The sequence below is a fragment of the Strix uralensis genome, chromosome 4, assembly GCF_047716275.1.
Source record: "Strix uralensis isolate ZFMK-TIS-50842 chromosome 4, bStrUra1, whole genome shotgun sequence".
In the NCBI taxonomy this organism is placed as follows: domain Eukaryota; kingdom Metazoa; phylum Chordata; class Aves; order Strigiformes; family Strigidae; genus Strix; species Strix uralensis.
Genome location: NC_133975.1, coordinates 53,969,604 through 53,991,568, shown reverse-complemented (window position 1 = coordinate 53,991,568; position 21,965 = coordinate 53,969,604). Strand labels below are relative to the sequence as shown.

At 37.8% G+C, this 21,965-nt stretch overlaps 1 protein-coding gene across 2 annotated transcripts in view; it reads right to left on the bottom strand.

The window, feature by feature from the left end:
- BMPR1B (bone morphogenetic protein receptor type 1B) overlaps nucleotides 1-21,965 on the bottom strand; it is a 260,892-nt gene that overhangs the window by 195,389 nt on the left and 43,538 nt on the right. Inside the window, exon 1 of one of the 2 annotated variants that reach the window (XM_074866784.1) lies at nucleotides 15,414-15,430. The exons of the other annotated variant lie outside the window; for it this stretch is intronic. The gene's annotated coding sequence lies outside the window, so the exon portion shown is untranslated. Of the gene's footprint in view, nucleotides 1-15,413; nucleotides 15,431-21,965 lie in introns of those variants that run through there. 2 annotated transcript variants of the gene reach the window in all.

Genomic DNA, 21,965 nt, shown 5'->3' with positions numbered 1-21,965 from the left:
CATCCCTCACCTCCCTCTTTCCACCTCTTTTCCCTCCAGACACCCTCCCCAAGAAAACCCTCCCTTCTCTCCCAGTACTGCATGTTAGGTAGGAATCCATAAATTTTTTTGCCTGTATTTAAAACAGTAACCATTTGTTACTTGCAGGAAAGCTGTCTCTCCTTCTCAGGTTTCTTCAGCTTCAGAGTGCTACCCTCACAGCACAGCATAAGGCTAGCTCTAGGCTGGGAAAGCTCTGTGAGTCACCTGAGAAGAACACCAACAGCAGCAGGAGGAACCACTGGCCATCGGGCCATCTCTTCACAGACAATGGAAACAAAAAAAACCTCACATTTTTCCAGCAGTCAGACAGCTACAACAACAAAGAGGGAGCTGGGAGAGGCACCGTGCAAACATGCAAGCCACAGAGAATATAAGCTGGAAAACAGTTATCTCCATAGTACGCATACCAGATTTCTCTTTACACTGTGCTGTGGGTGATGCTTGCTGGCAACACTGGGATAATCCATTTTTGGCATCCAAAAACCCATTCAGAAGAGAGCAGAGCCCCAGGTAAAGAGGCCTCTCACCATGCTTACCAGCAATGTTGCAACTAGGCCTCAAATGAGCTTTTCTTTTAACTAAAGCGTGAAAAAAACGCTGGTAACAGTGTTATCTTTCATAGAAGTGAACCCCATGTGTTACACTAGTTCATAGTTTGGCTCAGGTTACCTGTATGACACCTTCTAGCAGTGTCAAAGCACCTTCATCTGCGCTTCAATTCTCCTTTCAGCTCTAGGCACACATTCCCAAAGCTTCATCTTCTTTCTCAGGAGCTTTTGTCCTTCTGCTTAAGGAACTGCCACAGAAATAACTGGGACACTGCTAAGTTGCAACACCTCCATTGTCCCTCCTTGTCAGGCAAAAGATGGACAAAATGACATTTACAGGGCATAAACTAAGCTCCAAAGAAGAGCTCTAGCTCAAGGGTGCCATCAAGGATCAACAGACAGCATGCAAAAGATCATGTTGTATTAACAGGCCAGGTTTTCTGCAGGTCTGATTTCTCCTGGAGTCCCTCCTTTCACAGTCTATCCGTCCCAGAGGACCTTCCGTCTGCCAGAAGGCTGTTCACACCAAAGTCTGCATCCAAATTACAATACCCCCTTTCAGCATGATAAAGCATAAAATCATGCCACAGCTGACTATACCCAAAGGCAAAACCTAATGAGAAACTAAAAGAGAAATTAAACCAGGAGTTTATCTATTTACTACCTTTGCCTTGTTAACCTTCCCCTTACCTTGCCAAAACACTAACCTAAATATACATCCTCCTTTTATGTCATCACATCACTTGCCTGGAGCCACTGAATACCAGAATCCACAGTGATATTTCCTTGCTATATTTTTTTCTTCTTAATCCAGTTTTTACTTAATCCAAGACTTTAAAAATAGTAGAACTGTTAGTAGAACCATGTCACAGTGAAGTCAGATAATACTCCTCATCAAATCATAGCAGCCACAGAATATATTTGATTCATCTAAAGACAAGTCAAACTTGCCTGAGACTTTTATAGGTATGTATCTTGTGCCTAATCTCCTTTCAAAAGGCTGAGTTCACCAACAGCTCAAGTAGTGTCTGTTCGTGCATCCCAGCTCAGTTTCCTACACTGAGGACACAGTTTCATTCACAACTTTTGAAGAACTCAATTATGCACCATCACATCATGTTTCCAAGGTTCCTATTTACCTCAACACAAAGCACTGGTGTAACAGGATCAAAAGCTGGAAAAGATGAAAGATTATTTAATAAAACAACAATGCTAAGTTTACATGCTAGCTTGAAAGATCCTTCATGAGTTCTTACACAGCTCTCTCCCAACCACTCCATGACTATGTACACACAGCCCCGGGACAGAACAGCAGTTAAGCATCCCCAAAAGACCTTTGTGAGTACAGAAGTAGGTATATGAAGTTCTACCAAGTTACTGAAGATATCCAGCACACATGGGCTGTTCCTTTGTTAATAAAAGTGAGAAAAACTGCAATCAGGGTTTCTGCAACTTTATCTTATCACCAACCATTAGTCTTGCTTCTAAATTTACCAAACGTTTCACAGACAGCGGAGAAGTGTAGATGTTTTACATGAGTATGAATGGTACCAGCCCTACTCAGAGGCAAAAAGCTTGACTCTCCCTGAAAGTCCAATCCATCTCTTTTTACAAATACGTACACTTAACTTTAATCTAAGCACTATTTACAAAAATACATACAGACATAAAAGAGCATAATAAATTAACAGCTCAAAGGAGGCAACAATGACTAATGACAGATCTTACTCTCCTTTCCAAAGCACTGGCTCAAGGAACACAGCAGCTAAAATTACTTAAGTTGACTTTCAGTGTGATGTTTCCCAGCTGGAAGACATAAGCTTTCCTAACAAATTCAGGACTTTAATGTGACCTTACAGCCGTCATCTTCTTTCATACAGCCAAGGGATATGCTTGTTAGTTTATATAGGGTTTATCTTATCCATCACATTCTCCTGCCTGAACACTGATGTTGCCTACTTGTGGCTGTACTATCAACAGAGCCTACAAAAACTTCTCCCGTAATCTGACTCCTGGTCATGGACAACAGTCAGCAAAACTGTGAAAAGCAGTTGTGCAAAACCCTTCACAGATAATTACTACATGAGTGAAATGGTCCAACCCAGACAAATATGCTCTATAAATTGTTTTAAATCCACACGCTTATCCTGTATTTCTTTTCTGATTAAAATTGTCACCAGTGATTATTTGGTGCTGCCAAATTTGTACATATAAATGATGACTGTTACCTGAGTCAGAACTGCAAGTTCAGAGATGAAACAAGACAATACTCAAATTCTTGACACTGCTGCAGCTGCATGTAAACGTAAACTATTGAGAGCTTACTTTCAATGTATTTACTGACATAAGCACAGTGGATAGCATGTTTTAAAATTGAGAAGTGAAAGTGCCATTTCTTCTCTAACCCAGATAAAACCAATTGGCATTCACCAGAGCTTTTCACCTCCCACATCTCGTATTGCATGGATCACTTACTGAAATCTGCATAGGCTTTTCTGTTCACTTTATCCTGGACTGTAATGTGATTATACATGGAAGAACAGCATGTGTGTATATACACTTACAATTGAAACATGACAATTATTTTTTCCTCTCACAATTTTCTCTTTTTTTCCTCCCTAACTTACCTTTTCCAATACATTTCCCAGGTGATCACCTCTTTTCTTAGAACCGAACTTTTTATTTTCATTATCCTGCATTCCTCTTCAACAAACATTTACCAACCCCATGTCTACTAAAAGCCCACAAGTTGACCCAACTTTGAAAATATTAGTAAATACCTAAAATGAAATAGAAACAAAGGACACAACTTTTAATCCCTTGTTGATAAGATTTCCTCATGTGAAATATTACCACACCACTGTCTGCTCTGAGGGTGTAATTCCACAAACATTTACTCTAATAAGGCCAGTACTTCTTGTTCAATAACAAATTTTATGACATTGCTGTCATTCACCATGCTCAGCTACCTGTTGCTGAGTCAGGATCACCATAGCACCAGTTATGCTGATAAAACAGAAGAACCATGCATGATAAATTCCTGTTTAAAAAATAGTATCATTCTATCTTATAGGATGACTCCTGTTTATGAAAAATGGCTACACCATGGCAAGAGCACAAGTTTTGTGTGGGAGGAGAGGCTGGGGGAAGGGAGAGGAGAAAGCAGCCTGTCGTGAAAAGTCCTCTTTGCAACAAGAAGGAAAGAAAAAATCTCCTCAAATTATACTCTGGCTACTAGCTTTCAGGTAACAGTCCAGTCTACTTGAATACACCTCAAATATTTAATAATCTTAAATTATTAATATATTAATATTTAGTATGTAGTAATAATGATTGTAAGCTGTGGTTCACTGAGAATGTAACTGCAGTTTCTGGGCGCTCGGTACCTAAAAAAGCAGTGAAAGCTCATGACAAAAAAAAGCTGAACTGGTACCAAGCCATTCTGCTGATACAGATAAATTTTAAATTTTTTTGAAAGTAATTTTATCTTAGTAGATTTTATGCCAGATCAGGTATCATCGTTCTTCCTGCAGCTGGTATGAGGCAGCTATAAATACCTCATTGTGCGCTCCTGCCAGGCTGACAAAAACACGAGCAAGTTCTCACATCTGACCTAGTTCAAATCCACATGGCTTGGCCACGCTGCAGTGTGCAGATGTAGTGACAAATATTGATGATCACGGCCTCACACGGTAACAAGCACTGTTCAGCTTTTCAAAACACCCAGGGCTCAGGCACCAATATCTGGGACAACAAAATTACTTCTACGATATATTGCAATGGGATTTTCAGCTGCAATATAAATTTATTCTTATTTAAGCATATGCAAATGAATAAAGTAATGTTTCTAGTAATTACTGAAATTTAAAAAAAAATCTTATCACACACAATCAAAATCTTTTGGCAAATTTTAAAGTCTTAGATCTGATGGGAGACTTCCAGTTTACTTCAGTGGGGTATGGATAGGGTCTTTAATCTCCTACCTGTAGCTCATTCAGCTCCAGCTTAGATTTGACAAAATCCTGACAACTTTGCCATGTCACTTCATAATAAGCTGTGATTTTTAACTGAAAGGTGGAGTTTTTGATGAGTGCTTGCAATTATATTTTCATTTTCCCTTCATCCACTACGCACACAAGTGCTGTAAATCTCTATCATTTTAAATGAGGTCTTCATGGGTAATTTTGGCAGCCAAACAGGAGCATGCATCATGTTTGAAGTAGGATCCTTTTCTTCTTTTTTTAAATCTTTTGGACTCAGATCTGAAGGTTTCAAACAATTCATTGCTCACCTATCTCAAATGACATTTTAATTGTAGCTTTTAACTACACCTAGGCTAATGGAGGAAAACTGAGTAGAAAGTTCTTTGAGTATACATTCAGATGGAGAGGCTTTACTGAATTTATTTTACACTGCTGAGCTTTATATTAATGTGATACCTATAAATATTGTTAAATGCAATTGGGAAAAAACCCCTTTAAAATAAACTTTATGGATTTCAGAGGGGGATTTTTAAACTTTATTGGAGCATATAAGCATTTAAAATCCAAATGTAATTTCATAATTCATGGTGTTATGGAAACAACTTCCCAAATCTCCAAATCTGTCACCTCTTATTGTTTAGGGGTCTTTTTAATTCTGTCATAAAATCCCAGAGTGTGTGTGCATATATGTATATATATATATTTATATTCCCAGAGCTAGAAATTCTCATAGGACTACCTGGTGATTTTATTTAATTATTTATTTTGCTTTAAGCTATCTACCAATTTATTCTCTCCCAGCCAATATTGTGACTTGGTCATGGTTTAACCCCAACTGTCAACTAAGCACCACACAGCCTCTCGCTCACTCCTCCTCCTCCCCCATAGTGGGGTCAGGTGGAGAATCAGAAAGCAAAAAAAGTGAAACTTGTGGGTTGAGATAAGAACAGTTCTATAATTGAAATAAAATAAAATATAATAATAATGATGATAATAATAATTGTAATGAAAAGGAAGATAACAAAAAGAGTGAAACCCAAGAAAGATAAATAATGCACAATGCAATTGCTCACCACCTGCTTACCAATGTCTAGCCAGTCCTTGAGCAGCAATCCCCCCTCCCGGCCAACTCCCCCTCAGTTTATATGCTGGGCATGATGTCATATGGTATGGAACATCCCTTTGGCTAGTTTGGGTCAGCTGTCCTGGCCATGCTCGCCCCCAGCTTCTTGTTCCCCTACAGCCTCCTCACTGGCAGGGCATGAGAAGCTGAAAAATCCTTGACTTAGTATAAACACTGCTTAGCAACAACTAAAAACATCTGTGTGTTATTGACATTGCTCTCATACTAAATCCAAAAACGCAACACTATACCAGCTACTAGGAGGAAAATTAACTCTATCCCAGCTGAAACCAGGACAGACCCCCATAAAAGACATTCTCTAGGTGGCTGTTTATATGCAAAAACTCAGTGACAATATTTACATTTGTGAAAACATTTTAAAAGCACTGAAGGACAGGCATGCAAAAAGGGAAGCAGAATTTCCACACTTCACAGCTATATGAAACAAAAAGGAATGTCTACTTACCAACCTGAGGCTCCCTCTACATGGTACCATATTTGATAAGGTCCATCCTTTTCCTTTGTAGCACTAGTGTTTAGTGCAATCCTTCCTATATCTATAAACACTAGAGATATATGCAGAATAACAGTATTCATAGGTTCCATGTGTTTGTTGGTGTTTTAGATACATATACTTTATTTTGAGAAAACTTGCATCACTGCAGAAAGCTTGAGACTAAAACCAGTTTCTTTCAGCTTTGACAAAATAAGTTACACTTTCTGTTAATGTGGCTTTGCAGTATTCATTGCATTTAGTTTTTTCTTCTTGTGAATATTTATAACAAATATAACTAGCTAAATGAAGCTGGGAAGCCATTAACGTAAAAAAAGTAGGAATGAACTATTGTATCTGCTTTTCATAACAAAGGGCTACAAAGACTATATTGAACATTCATTCCCATTTATCTAAGCTTATATTCCCAAAAGGGAAGACACACACCTAACATCAAAAACTGCAAGGTGTCTTACAGGCATAAAAAAGGAAATCAAAATGACATAGGAAAACAAATGCTGCAGATAATGTACAGAAAATTAAATACATAACTAAAATATTTCAGCATTAATACTTAAAGGGAGCAAGTATATAAGTACTCAACTTTGATAACTATTTAAAATAAAATAAAAATTTGAAATAAAGACATCTAAGGATTTTGATGTCTGATCATCAAGGAAATTCTTTGCTAGATGAAAGTGGTGAAACAGTGCATCTACATTAAGAACAGGAGAGTTACGTATCATACATATTGCCGCAAAAACTGAAAGGCTAAACTTTTTAAATAACTGAAACTGCAAAAATATGTTTCTAGCATACAACCATGTAAACTAACAGAAAAAACATGTAGTAACATATTAGAGGGGACCACTACCAATGGTGCTTAACCACCTCTGCCATCAATGGGTGCCTTTCTGCTGACCTCGGCAAACGTGGATGAGGACATACCACACGTAATCCCTTGCTGCACAAAGTTCTCCAACTTTGGAGGCAATCTTGAAACCTGCACTCAACAATTTGAAACACACATTTTTTGATGGGAAATGTGTAAATATGAAGGCATACCTATTAGAGCAGAGAGCAATGACTTGTACATTTGACCAAAGAGAAAGGCTTGGAATTACAATTTTAGACTGTGCTGGAAAAAAACAGTTTGCAGAAGATCAGTACAAAGTAAGTTCATGCAGAAGTCTGACTTGAATACTCATAATATTTTTTTTCCTCAAGACACTAAAATCTATTCTCATCAGGGCTATATTTCTTCACCCAAGTTAAAAATCTAATTTTTCACTGAAGCTATGAATCTGGTATATTTTACAAAACTAATGACCATACGATATTAAAGTTTTCTAGAATTCAGTGAAAAGTTCTAAGTACATTTTAAGCTATTCCATAAAGACTAAAAACTCCTTAAATCAGTGTGAGTTCTCCAGACTGAAAGACTAAAATGTATATTCTAATTTAGAAAGCAATTGATTCATTCACAAAATACTCATGTCTACTTTATGCTAGAATTTTTATGGAAATTGCCAGAAAGGTCTGGTATCTAAAAGAACCATTTACTACAATTTTTTCTAATTCATGTCTTCCCAATTCTTGACTTCCCAACCATGCTATCCCACTTCGAGCAGGGCTTGAAATTTTAAAAGTTTTTATGAAGTTAGAGTCCTAAACCCTATTACATTTATTGAAAAATTGGTGCTTGATTTTTGTAGACCTTTGGAAAATCCAGAAATAGAGATTTATATATAAACTCCAGCAGCATTAGGCTTCAGACGCAGCTAAATAACTTATTCCAGAAACAAGACACTTGAATTTAAAACGTGACACATTGCCTGATTAAGGATTAGTTATTTGAGCCTAAAAACTTAATGGGAAATGTAAAAAGTCTGGTTGCTACCCAGCTCTATTTAGAAATCTTACAAAAAGCTTTACATCTGCACTATATAAAATAATTGTAAATACATTCTAAACAGAACAACCTGTATATACAACCACACAAAACCCACCACCACTCTCCCTTTTTTCCCCACCCTCAAAGTTGTTACTTGTCTCAAAAACAGAAAACAAAATACCGCTTATAAAAAGGCAAATACAGATTTTATTTAAACAACACCTTAAAGAAGCAAAGTAGGCTACAACTCACCTTTGACAGCACATTACAGCCACGCTAAAGTTGTTTGTTTAATCTTTCCTAGTAAAAGAAGCAAAGACTAACTAGCCAATAAAGCTTACTGCTCTCAGCACAGTGTTTTCGAGAGCTGTTTGCTACCTGTAAATTGTATTATTATTTCTCATGCTGTTTTTCAAAAAATTGTAACATCATATCATCCATTGTATAAGACCCAAAAGCTGTGGGGTGCTTCTGTCACTGTCAAATAATTATTTGCTCTCAGGTCATGCCAAAATAACTATCAGAGAACTGGTAAGAGTCATGACGTATGTGAACTTGCTCATTAACTGCTGAGAACCTCACTATTTCTAACCATCTTTTTATAGACCAATACACAAGCTAATATTACAAACTTGATTTTAACGTATTTGTATATGGTGCCCTTTCCACACAGCATATTTGTATCCCATCAACAGTCACTTCCCTCAAGCTATTGAGACAGGAAAAAAACCATATTAAAGGAGTATCCCTGTCTCTTCAGAATGAACAACCCATCAAGTCTCAGGATGAAAAACAAAACAAAACAAATCCCTTTCTCTACTCAGTCTCAGGATCAGTCTGTCCTCCAGTAGCATCTTAAACAAGCATGATTTTGCTCTTCACTCCTCAAGTCTGAACAACTTAATGACTAACACCACCACCACCAAAACAACCCTCCCACCCTCCAGTTCCTTGGTATTAGTCTTAAGGACAGTCATAAAGCCACAAAGAAAGAGACAGAACATTCAATGGCTTTTAAGCAAATGCTACCACATTTTAAACACGTGTGTGTTTGCAAAAGTTCTAAGCCTCTATTGCTCAAACCACTTGTGGTTTCTCAGCACTTCTTTTTTGAATGATTGTGTCTTCATAAAATAAACATGTTTGAGACTAAATTACTTGTGTGCCTGTTGGGAATAATTATAAAATTAGCTCGTTCTAATTTACACTTGTGGCTTTTAAAAACATAACCAAATAGCATAGTGAGTCTCCTGGTGAAACCAAAGCCTGTCATGTCAAACATGGTTTAAATCATGCACATGGACTTTGATTTTCTCAGTGCAGCAGTCTGATCTCTACAGAAGACTTAGTCCTTTGGTTTTGTCTCCTAATTCTCCAAATAAATATTCCCATTTGTAGGTCTCCAGAGGCATTCTTATTCATTCAGTGTGCCAATAGGTTGTGCAATATATTGTACAAATAATTCAATTCCAGACACAGAGCTGTGATTATCACAACGTGGTATCCTCACGCATAGTTTCAGTACTTTGCAGTATGTTGTTCAGCCATAATACACAGAGAAGTTTTGGCCGCTGAATATTTCAGCATCCCAAATATGATGGAGGGATATGCTACAGTTCCAACTACATTACCTAGGAACATATTTAAGGTCCACCTAGCAGTATTCAGGAGAGCAACACATGATTTATTTTAACTGTTTCCTTCAGTCCCACTGATTTCAATGATCTAAATTATGGTTTTCCAGGAAGAGAAATTATCACGTTATCACAATGCTTCTATTGTACTACTCTGGCACAGCATACGACATTTTTGTGCATTAGGTAGTCATGACTGCAGATAATAATTTCCAGGGAACTTCAGAGATCAGCTTATTTCCAAAGTGTTTTCTGCTATTCTAGCAGACAATACTGGTTGATGTAGTCAGTATTTTAATACTAATATGCCAGGATTACAGTAAAAATGGTCTCAAGTCAGCAGTAGGCAACTCTGGCAGATCAAAATCTTACTACATGTCCTCCTGTTTTGCTCTGGACTTGTCACCCAACACCTTTTCAGCAGCGAACTTGCAACTCCGTGGATCCACAAGATGTGCATTTGTAATGAAAATTATTCATTCTGTATGATGTCATATGTTTGTTTCCACTCCCAGTGGCTAGAACAACTTGTGTTAGGCATTCTACAGCGTGTCTTTTTATCCAAGGCCAGGGGAGATGCAAATCATACTTTTTGTACCAAGATAAGGTGGGTTTAGTTTCTACATCCTGCTTTTGATCCCTCAAGGCTGCAAAGGTAACGTTACCCTGCTCTTGCCACCACAACTTGTTTTACCTTATTTTCATTTTTTCATAAATACTCAAACAAGTTTGTTTCTTTTAATCACATAGAAACTGATACTTTGGCCAGCAAATTCTCCATGCGTAGCCTGTGGTTTCAGACTTGTTCCCCCTTTCACAAGTACTGTAAATTCTCCTTCTTCTATGTTAGTTTTTTTTAGTAGTTTTTTTGTACCACTTTTCCTGCTTCTTCTCCCCCTGCAATATAAATACATAACTCAGCAGAGTCTCACTCCCAACCTGCCCCAAACTTCAGTCCTGCCAGGTCTAGTAATAAATCATACCATCAACCCCTTAGCTCCCTCTTCCTCCTCTACTAAAACAAACAAACAAAAAAAGGCACTTTAAGTACCAATTGCTCTCAGAGTCAGCTTGGCCTGTTCCACAGCCTGACTTCCCAAATCCTGCACCTCACCTATCGGCAGAGGATTACACCACCCAATTGCCTACAGGTTTCTTGCACTCCCTCACTGACTACTGTCACCTCCTCCTCACTAGATCAAATTAAACATTACTTTCTTTATATGAGTACTGGTGATGAGAGACTATTTGTGGGTGGATAGGAAGGGAAAACCCTGGGTTCAATCTTCCTGGGCCATCTGCCGCCTTCCAGGATACTTCCTGCATCCCCAGTTTGAGAATCTCTGTACTTGTCCTTGTTATGCATACACATGCATATATATGCATATTCTATATACATAATATTTATTACTTTTATATATGTGTGTATATATAGGACATAGGTATACGTATGTAGAACATAGACGCACCACACACACACATTTAAATGACTGTGCAGGGTGCAAAGCACCACAGCCTACGCTGCCACTTTTTAACATCCTCCACAGCATATTTTTCCAGTGCATTCTCAGGAGTTGATTCATTCTCTAACCCAATATAAAAGTCAACAGTAAACATTGTATTTAAAAGCCTGAACTACACATGGGGTATTTTACCAGTGTGGTTTTTCAAGTGCACTTGAGTTTACCTTCTGGCTGTTCTTAAGAATGAGTAACCTGTTCCACTCCATTCAGCAACATCCACTCCTCCCCCAACCTTCCTCTCCGGTGCTAATCGCATTTAGACACAAAAGAAAATCAGCTGCAATGTAAGAAAGAGGTGTATTTTAACGAGATACATTCCCCAGTATTTATATTTTATAGTAGTCACCTCTCCAAGCCGAAAACTATTTACAAGTAATCTGAAATGGACTATTTTGTTAGAATATGAAACAGGAAAGGTAACAAGATGTTCCCTTGCATAATTTTGTACACAAATCAGCCTTGCTCTGTTGATATTTGTTCTACATTATAACATGCAACTAACTCATGCACTGATAAACTGAAAGTCATGAGAACAGTTATTGAATGATAGTTTCCAGTCACAAAATATCGTACACTTCACTGACTCAGTGACTCCACTGCCAGCTATATATATACACACAGTACTAGAAATGTAAATGCCACTCAGTTCTCCTCCTTCAATGGAAGAATGGCAATAAATCTTTCCAACTGCAGTTACTGTCTGTTTCAGAGGCCTGGCTTTATATTTTGATAATTAGATTACAATCCATTAGTGGAAATATCCAAAATAAACAAGTCAAGACAACGTCCAACTTCCTGGAAAGTTAACCTCCCCCAGAAAACCAAACATTTCGGCAGTATTAAAACTGTTCATATTTAGGGAAAACAGCAACCCTATTTTCCCTGCTTCATTTGTGATATAACGCTTATTCCTGCATTTTGTTTCCAAAAACATCACAAAGAAGGTCAAGCTCCTTTGAGAAAAATATTATTATTGGGGACAGCATTTGCTGTCTGACACAGCTCTCTGTTCAGGGAGAAAACTGAGCAGAACACGCACGTGCTCTGTTGTAAACCAGACAAGTATGAAGAGTGCTGCTGCCCCAAGGCGTTCTTGATTTTAAACAAGGGTTGAGGAAGAAAGAATTAAGATACACATGGGGAAGATTGTTTGGTTTGGACTTGAACTATGTTGTGACAAAAAAAATTACACCATTCGTCATAACTGCGAGGGAAGACGTACGAAAGCTGAAGGACAATTGCTGGCCTTCCCCTCCTGAGGACCTGAGTTTTCCCAGCCTGTGACATTAATTTGGACCACTGCCGGGAGAAAGCAGAGGTGAACTGTCAGCCTGCTGGCATCCTCAGTTTTCAAAGCATTTGTCCTACACACACACAATTTACAGACTTCAGCTTTCAGTGTATAATACAGAAGCATATAATATTGAAAATAAGGTTAAATTAATACTTAAGGGCAGTCTTTTCGGAGCAGACTCTGGATAGGAGGCAGGGAACAGTTAACATTTTTCTTCATGAAGACTGCAGCCACTACAAGAATATTTAAGCTGAAGAAGCAGTTATGATATGGGAAAGCATCAGAGCTCCCAAACTATAATTTTCTTTCAGCAATACCATTAACTGATCCTGCCTGTACAGCTCAAGTTCCTCCCACAGCTATACATGAGCACTGATTCCACACAGCCAGAAACTGAATCTGCTACTGATTACGTCTGGAAATTTCTGTCATTAAGTGCAATTCCTAAACCCTGCTGGGTACTGATAAACTTAAGTATGAACTCTGAGCTCTTCCACTCCCACAAAGTAACAAAAAACAAGTGAAGTGCTGCTGCTCTGTCTGTGCACCCACAACAAACCACACACTCCAGAGACTTCAGACATACTGATTATTTCTAAATAGAGAAAGAAATGCAGCAAGTCAGATCTAGCCTATTACATATATCACTGAGCAATGCTTAATGGATGCACAAGAAGCATGGAGCAATCTCTAAGGAGGAATAACTTCTGCTCAATATTCAGAAAATGCAAAAGCACGCTACTTCACTAGAGGACTGTGCTTTATACAGGCAACTGAGTCTTACAAGGATAGGAAGAAAATTATTTGAATCTAAACAACAAATTAACACAGTACAATTAAATATTTAAGGCTATTACTTTAAATGAGTTCTCCAATACAGGGAAGAAAGAAAAAAAGAAAGAAAGAAAAAAATCAGACTCAATTAGATCCTAGCCCAGTAAATTCTCATTTCCTTCAACATGGGTTTTGCCAGAATGAGATTAAACTCTAGACATATTAATTTATCTGTAAATTATTATTAATACATTTTCATGTATGTTAGCACAGCAATTTTAACCCCTGCATCTTTAGCAATCTAACACTGGAACACATTCCTTCACTAAGAGTCTGTGAGTCCTCCAATAGATGTACCACTTCAGCAGGAAAATTTCTTTCTCCTTTCATGATTAACTGAGAATTCATCCAACAGCAATTTAACCTTTGTGATTATACATGCTGAGTAAATTAAAAATCACAAAATGTGAACATTTGAAATGATGAGCAATGGCTTCACAAGTCGCAAGGGGGCAAAGGACATGAGCACCAGCGTACATTAGAAGGATTTTACTGAACTCAAGGGAATTTTTTGTATTTATCAGTGACTAAGAGATTAAAGCTAAAACCTAAATTCAGAAAACAGTCAAAGAATTTGAAGGAAATTTTATACCAAAAATATTTTATTTTTTGCTAAGCAAGAAGTCAATGTAACTCAATGTCTACCAACTCATATAATCATAAAGCTATGAAGGTGATTATCGCTCTTTCTCATTCCCTGAAGTAGTAGGCTATAGTACAGCAAGCATCTGTAAATTGATAAAAACTTCCATCTATACATAGTGGCATGATTATGCTGCTTTAAACTACTGCTCAAAACACATGTATAATGCTTACAAAGAAAATCTCAAAATCAGCTACATCATCACAAACACCAATCTGACTTTTGGTGAATCCTCTGATTTCTCCTCTTCAGGTTTGTTAGAGCTTTGAGTCTTTTTCTCTTTTACAAACTAAACTTTCAAGAAGTAGACTTATGCCTTGCTGTTCTTGATAATCTCAACATTAACATACAAGTGGAGCCTTCATAGTACCACCCAGTTAAAACACAATGCTGAACAAGTCAAAAGTGGATCTGCAGACACAGTCACACAACAGGTAGTGATCAGCTTGTGATTGTTAAAACACATTACCACCCCCAATTAGAGGCTGCAGCCTCTGTCAGATGAGAAATGATAAGTGACTGCATGAATTCCAGCCCCTTTGAATAGAACTGAAGCAGGCTTGGGCTCCTACCTGCATTGCGTTGCACGAAAGACACACAGATGGTCAATCTGCTGCGCATGTGCTAACTGTTAAACCAGACCAACCCCATTCTTTGCAGTTGTCATATCAAACCTACCTTCAAACACTTTTCAAAATTTGCCAAATGGAAATAAGATTGCTATGATGATTTCTGCATCGACAGTTGCAATTAAGAGTTCAACACTAAGTTGCACACTATATCTTTAAATGTTTCTTGCAGGTTTTAATTTAACACTCCATGAAATTTATAAAATGTCATACCTTGTAGCACAACAAGAAGCGAGAGTCATTGGGGAAAACATGCCTCTGAAGACTTCCAGAGTCTATCCCCTTCTCTGTCTCCTACATCTGACAAGTAAGTAGGATAGGCATTTGCTGCTTAATTTTGAAGATGCATCTCAATTAAAATATGTCTCAAGACCCTTCTCTCCTCTCATGGAGAAGGGAAGTAGCATGGACAGAACTCTACTGTTTTTAAGAGCTCTCACCAAGTGTGTGCAAGCGTGATGGAGTGAACTTGGGCAGGCCAGTTCAATGGCATATGGAAAATGTCACAAGTTCCAGCAGTAGAACAAATTGCTATCCACTTTGTCATGCTGATCTACAGGTACTTGCTTATCTTCAGAGTCTTTACTGATACCTGTGGTGGAATTACACATTCCATTCCCAATACAAGATATGTTATCACATACTGAACTTACTACAAAGAACAGAACTTAAAAAAAAGATTACCCAAAATAAACAAACCCTCCATTGACAAACTTTCTATGAGCTCATAATAATGAACAGTGTCTTATCTTTATCAACAGATGCTGTCTTACCTTTATCAAGAAAAGCCAAAATGTCCCTTTCTCCTATTCAGCTCCCAAGAACAAAAGAAATGAACTCCACCCTGTGGGTAAAGAACATTTTTTTAAATGATTACTGATATTCTGAAAGAAGGTTTAAATCATGATACTCAGGTAAAAATATAATGATATCTGAGAAAAAAGCCCACTGATGGCATATAGCTAGTTACATATTTACTACATTATTTCAGCAAGTAACATGGTAAATGCTCCTATGAACTGCAGCCATTGATAGTGAAATATTTAACCATACTATTTTATAAAGAAAATTACAGTTTTATTTATTAGGTCAGCTTCGAAGAGAAAATGGCAATATTGCAACCCATTGTGCAATCTTCAATGACACAGGTTTCCTTTACATCTTAATAGAAGACCCAAAAGAATGACATAATATGATACACATTACTAAAAATAATTCTGGATGCCCTAATAATTCACGTATCTTATAAACTAAGGATCATCACTCCTCCCTGTGTAACACACACACAAACCCAAACACTTCCATGGGAGTAGGATGGAATTTGTATAGCAACAGATGCTGTAAGATGTTATAATTGGGGAGAATCTGACTGGATGCAAGAGTCCAGTTTTTCACAATGAGAACAATCAGCCATTGGAATAATCTCCACAGGGAAGTGGTGGATTCCCCAACACTGGATAATTTTAAGATTCAGCTGGACAGGGTGCTGGGACATCTTGTCTAGATGTTGCTTTTGCCAAGAAAGTTTGGGCCAGATGATCCTTGAGGTTCTTTCCAACTTGGTATTCTATGAAGTCTTAGGGTGAGATCAACAGTCTTATAAGCAGCAGAGACACCAAGACTCATTTATTCTGCAATGTAGGCACAAAAGCTTTACTGAAGTCCTCAGCAAGAGCAGTTTCACTCAGCTGCAAAGGACTGAAGGCAAGGCTGGAAAATTAATCATAGAGGCTAGAAGCAAAAGAGAAAAAGAAGATGGAGCCACAGCTACAGTAGGATGATGATGAAGGCTGCTGGAGAATGAACGCATTACATGCCTGTATTGTAAGGAAAAGCAATTTCATGGGTTGAACAAAAGGCACAAGAGCACAGAGGCAAGGAGAAACAGGAGGACCGGAACTTTTGCTTCTTTGCTCTTTAATCAACTGCTCCATTATGACACTAGAATGTGAAGCAGAAATTATTCATTTAGACAGCTTCCCTAAAAATCTTTACAATGTTAGTGCTTATCTTATCTGAAGTAGTTTCACACATGTCAACACCAATTCAAGAGGTGCAGAGTGGCTCAATTTCAGTCCTGTCCCAAACAGTGGCCAAATGCTTATAATTTCCTTCACAATACTGGGACAGCTAGAAATTTTGCCAGAGCATAAATACAACTGACTTGCTGATAATGGCCTAATTCAAGTAGCTGTTCTTGTTCCTACAGCAGGTTTGTTATTCCACAGTTGTTATAACCTGTTGTTTGAAATGAAAAATTAATGCTGTTTGTTAGTAAAGAAAATACTTCAGTAATTAAGTGCCACTAACCAGATGCTACACATTTTAAATATGCAACTGGCTTGTAATGACGTAGTTAATTCACAGTGTATGTTAGTTTCCCTTTTTCTAGGATAAAAGAAAATCTCCATGCATTTTGTTCATATTAGTTCCATGAACATTCATGTATAGAACAAACTACTGACATGAGTTGTGATCGTTCCGTTTTGCTTCTAATTAACAGAGATCAGTTGCTAATAGTGAGTACATCTTCCCCAAAATACCTGTAACATTGACATCTTGGGAGCTCTCATGCACTCAAAAGATGTATTTCAACTTAGATTGAAAGTCAGAAAAAATACTGCCTTCGCTCCCTAAGATTCACTGGAGTGATTTTGAAAGCTTCCTTTTTCATTGCTGAACTTCTTCGAAAGAGTCCAAATATTGCTGATTTGACACTTTCACATGCATCAAAAGTTGTGCATGTAAGGTCATATCCATTCTGAAATGCCAAGTTAAATTGTGTTTATACATCCTAGAGATTTATCTGGTATTTACACAAAGCTACAGGTAGAAAAGGTTTGGTTTAACAACTTATTTTCAACCCACTCTATATCAATATTTCATCACCAGATTATGTTAAAAGCACATGTTTAACACAGCAACTTACACCAACATCAAAAACTCTCTCAGGTTAGTAAACTTTCATCAGCAAACTCTTGTGGCCTCTTCCAAACATTCACACAGCTTCCCTCTCTCTTCCCACTGGCTCCTATTTAGAGGAGAGGGAGATGCACCACTCTTGCAACATCACTCTATGACCAAGGAAGTCCAGCCATCAGTAAACCAAGGCTTCACAGGATGACTTCCCTGGCAGCCGCCCAGTGCTGTGGTGAAGAGTTGCCCCTACAAGCTTCCTCATGGTGAGGATCCAGCCCAGTACGGGACATAAACCTCTGAGTTCAAAGTAATAAGGATCATAATCAAGAACAGCAATTTCAGGAATGAAAACCAAAGTATTATTTCTATTTTAATATTAAACTCTACTCTGAAGTCTAGATTAAAGTAAACTTTCCCTCCAGAGTAAAGTTTTAAGTTTATAAGCGAATGACTTAGGTGCTAAAAAGTGATTTCCAGTAAGCTATAATGACTTCAGCTTCTATCCGAAGGGCCATCATTTTCCAGTAAACCTAGGTAAATCCTTTGCTCGCACAGACCACCATGTGTCCCTTCTCACAGGACATCTGTGGAGAGGAACAGTAGTACCACCCACAGTCACATGCAACTCAACTCAGATTTCAGCTGCTTTCACACCTGAGACAGCAGTGGAAAGCAGACAGAAAATGCCAACTTCATGCTCATGTACGGATAGAGAAAAAAAAAATTCTGTTCCTGAACAGAAAAGGCAAAGGCCTTGGATAAGCATGCCACCCAGTTGTTTGAACTTCCCAATTTCTCCTATCAAATGCTTTTGTAAGGAGTCATAGAATATCTTGAGTTGGAAGGGACCCATAAGGATCATAAAGTCCAATTCCCTGCTCCTTGCAGGACTACCTAAAACTAAACCATATGACTAAGACCATCATCCAGATGTCCTTGACTCCAACACGCTTGGTGGTGTGACCACTTCCCTGGGGAACCTGTTCCAGTGACTGACCACACTCTCCGTGAAGAACCTTTTCCTAACGTCCAATCTGAAGTCATATATATCTCTTTGACTGCGTCCTCTTACACGGACAAAAGAGGGATGAGGAACTGCTTGGGAGGTTACAATTTATATAAGCAGTTAAATTCCCATGATCTTTTTATGGAGAAGTTTAAACAAGATGGTTGGTAATAAAGAATGACAGCTCATTCCCTTCAGTTCCCACAAAGGAAGAATAATGCCCTTCTCCATTTCACCATGCTCAGAAACAGGCAAAAACATGATAGGGACATTTTCACATGATCTTCCTATTTTCTAGAATCTCTGGAAACCATTTTTCTAGTCTTTTTTACTCTTTTTCTCAACTTCACCCTGCAGAGATCAGAGATCGTTCTCAAGTAGGTACACCCTACAAGAGAATGTCCTCAGTAATCACAGTGCAGCCTCCCCAGCTCAAAATAGTAATTTCCACCTACAAAGAGCCTTCAAGTACATGATTTCACTATGTTATTTTTAAAGAATTCTTGAAGAAGATTTTTCCCATGCTAAGCTAATGTTAAATACACAAATGGTGGTACATTTCACTACAGACAAGGCAGGTCTCTCTTCTTGCTTTAGCCATGATGATGCATGTAAGCTTCCAGCTTCTAAAAAGCATGTCATCTTATTTAAGAATGATTCCACTCTTCTCCTTAATCTATTTATTTGTGTTTTTTTCATTTGTGACCTAGAGGAGGGGCCTAACAAACAAATGTTTCATCTGGCATTTGACCATATGTTACCTGTATGGACTAGGTTAAAAACATCAAGATTTTTCTTCATTTTATTTTCAGAAAGACAGAAAAGCCTAGAATGAGTAAGAAAAAAATTACATAAAAGAATAAGCAGTACAATTTATGCTGTGCTTTAGCAGACCAACATAGCTGCAATTTGACATCCATGTGTCTGATCTCTGAACTGATGCATAACCAATACAGGAGCCAAAGAGATCAATGCCATAAAAACGTGAAGATGGTTCAGTTAGCCTCCATCTAAATCGCGTACAAATAACTGGTAATCCTAAAATAATTTATCATTCCTCTTAAACCCTGCAAGAATATAGACAGAAAGTTGGATTTAACACTGGTTGATACAATCCGGGATTTCATGAGTAAACTGATACTATGGCAATAAAAAGCTGGGAAACACTAAACCAATAAAAAAAATGTCTGGTTTCATAAGATAAGGAAGCTTTTTGACACAACTGATATTTGGTTTGACTTCTTAAATAAAGCTAAATAATATTCTCATCATTCTCTCACAGCTCTTTCGGAAGGAGTCCATGCACTCCGACAATGTGTGGCACAAACCAGACCGAGGACCAAAGGCTCCCCAGCCACTAACAGGAAAGTGCCCTTTCCCCCTCCTGCCATTTGTCAGCCTTGCAGGCAAAAGATGAGAGAGAAGCACAGATTGGAATAATTACACAGATAGTTTGGGGCTAATTAAACAAATTACTCAGAATCAATAGTATTTAAAATCTATGCAGAAAATGAATAGATGCCATCAGAAAGTTTCTAAGGGAGACAGATTACAGAAAAGTGTTACAGCATGAGGAATATGAGATTTCACTCGATGCAGCCTCCATGACGCAAAAAAAACCTGAACGAAAAGCCTATGAGAATTTTTTTTGTAACATGTAAACACAACCTATATAAATATGTAGTTTGGTTGTAGAAACACAGATAATTCTTCTGGACATCAGTTTTTATCAGTGACTTCAGTCTTCAAATTACACGTTATAATAGAATGAAATCAATTTAATGCATTTGCAGTTGTCTGTACCTATAACTTTTATCAGGGAAGACTATAACTGCAATACAGACAAGAAGCTGAGTAGACACATCATTCTAATTAGAAATAGACAAAATAAATCTGAAACTGAATGAATTCTTCTCCTCCTATTAGACTACATGATTTCATCGTAAGCCAGAATCACATAAGATACACCTTCTGCTAAGATCAGGGCAATTTTGTTTGCAATTTTAATGTGGCATTATCAGTGAGACAAGGAGAAGGCTCTAAATAAAAAAGAACAGAAGGTTCAGAAAAAGAGCTGAACTGACACAAACCTTCAGCTGGGGAGAACTGAATCTTTGGGAAGACATGATTCTAGCAGGAAGGTGGCCATCAGTGACTTAAACTGACTCTGGTATCCCCCACCCCCAGTCAAACACTAGGGGAAACTACAGTACATAGTCGGAAAATACTGATAATCTGCCACCTTAAACATACTTCACAGACATGGCTAAAATTTTCTCCATAGGTTTCCTACATTCCCTATGGCTTCCAGTCTTTAGGTTATCAGGAAAAAACCAGGCCCTTTCTTAGGACATTCTTAAATTCTTACAGAAATAAAACTACTACTTCTTTGCCGTACACTGAAGGCTCATCAATTTTGACGCATTTCTATAAGGCCTTATTACTTCCTATTTTCTGTACTTACTGCAAATTAGTGTTGTCTCAGAGATTCTCCAAGGTGAGGACACAAAAAAACCCACAGATGATCTCCTATGCAGTGAAGTCCTTGTCTTGCTCATGCTTTCCCACATCCACCCAGAATATGCCTTCCCTGCCTGTGGCTCCATGCCATAGGCATTCACACACTGAGCCTTCTTTGCTCACTACTAGAAAGGCAAGCACCTAACAGCCAGTATGAAACCTGATCCATCTGTTTTCAACTGAAATCCACAAAAAAAAAAAAAAAAAAAGAAAGAAATTTCAGACTGTCTTCTGGAATAATACATTCAAATATTTTCTTAACATGGAAAAGACTAAACTCCGCCCTTACAGTCTGAAAAGTCCTTGCAAAGAAAAACAGCAGAATTACATTCCCAGTGTTATAAGGAGCATGGGGAATTTGGCTTCAGTATTTGCTGCGACTGTTTCTGTAGCACACAAGTACCGCAAATCAGGAGTAAAGTTTAATTTATAATTCATGACACTAGGTCAGATTTATCCAAGGATTAATGGGATACAACACAATCATAAACAAACAAGATGACAAGGGCTGTCATTGCTTGGCATTATGATTGATTCTGGTTTTGGGGTTTTTTTTGAGGTTTTGGGGAGGGTTGTTGGGGGATTTTTTTTTTGCTTTAATTTGTTTTTAAAGCAAATTATAGATTTTTCAAATACATAAATCTTTGATATTTAAAAGTCTGATAAACAGCTTCAATATATGTAACTAATAATCCACTTAGCTTCAAAGGATTTTAATGTCTTCCTATCAGCAGAAATGCAGTAACATTTTACTCGCTCTCACTTCATGGAAAATAAATCAAGAAACTACACAAATGTCATTGCTTAAAACAAAGTCAGCTATTAAAGATCTTCTACAAAGTTTGAGGACAAAGTGAAACAGTATAAATATCCCTTAAGT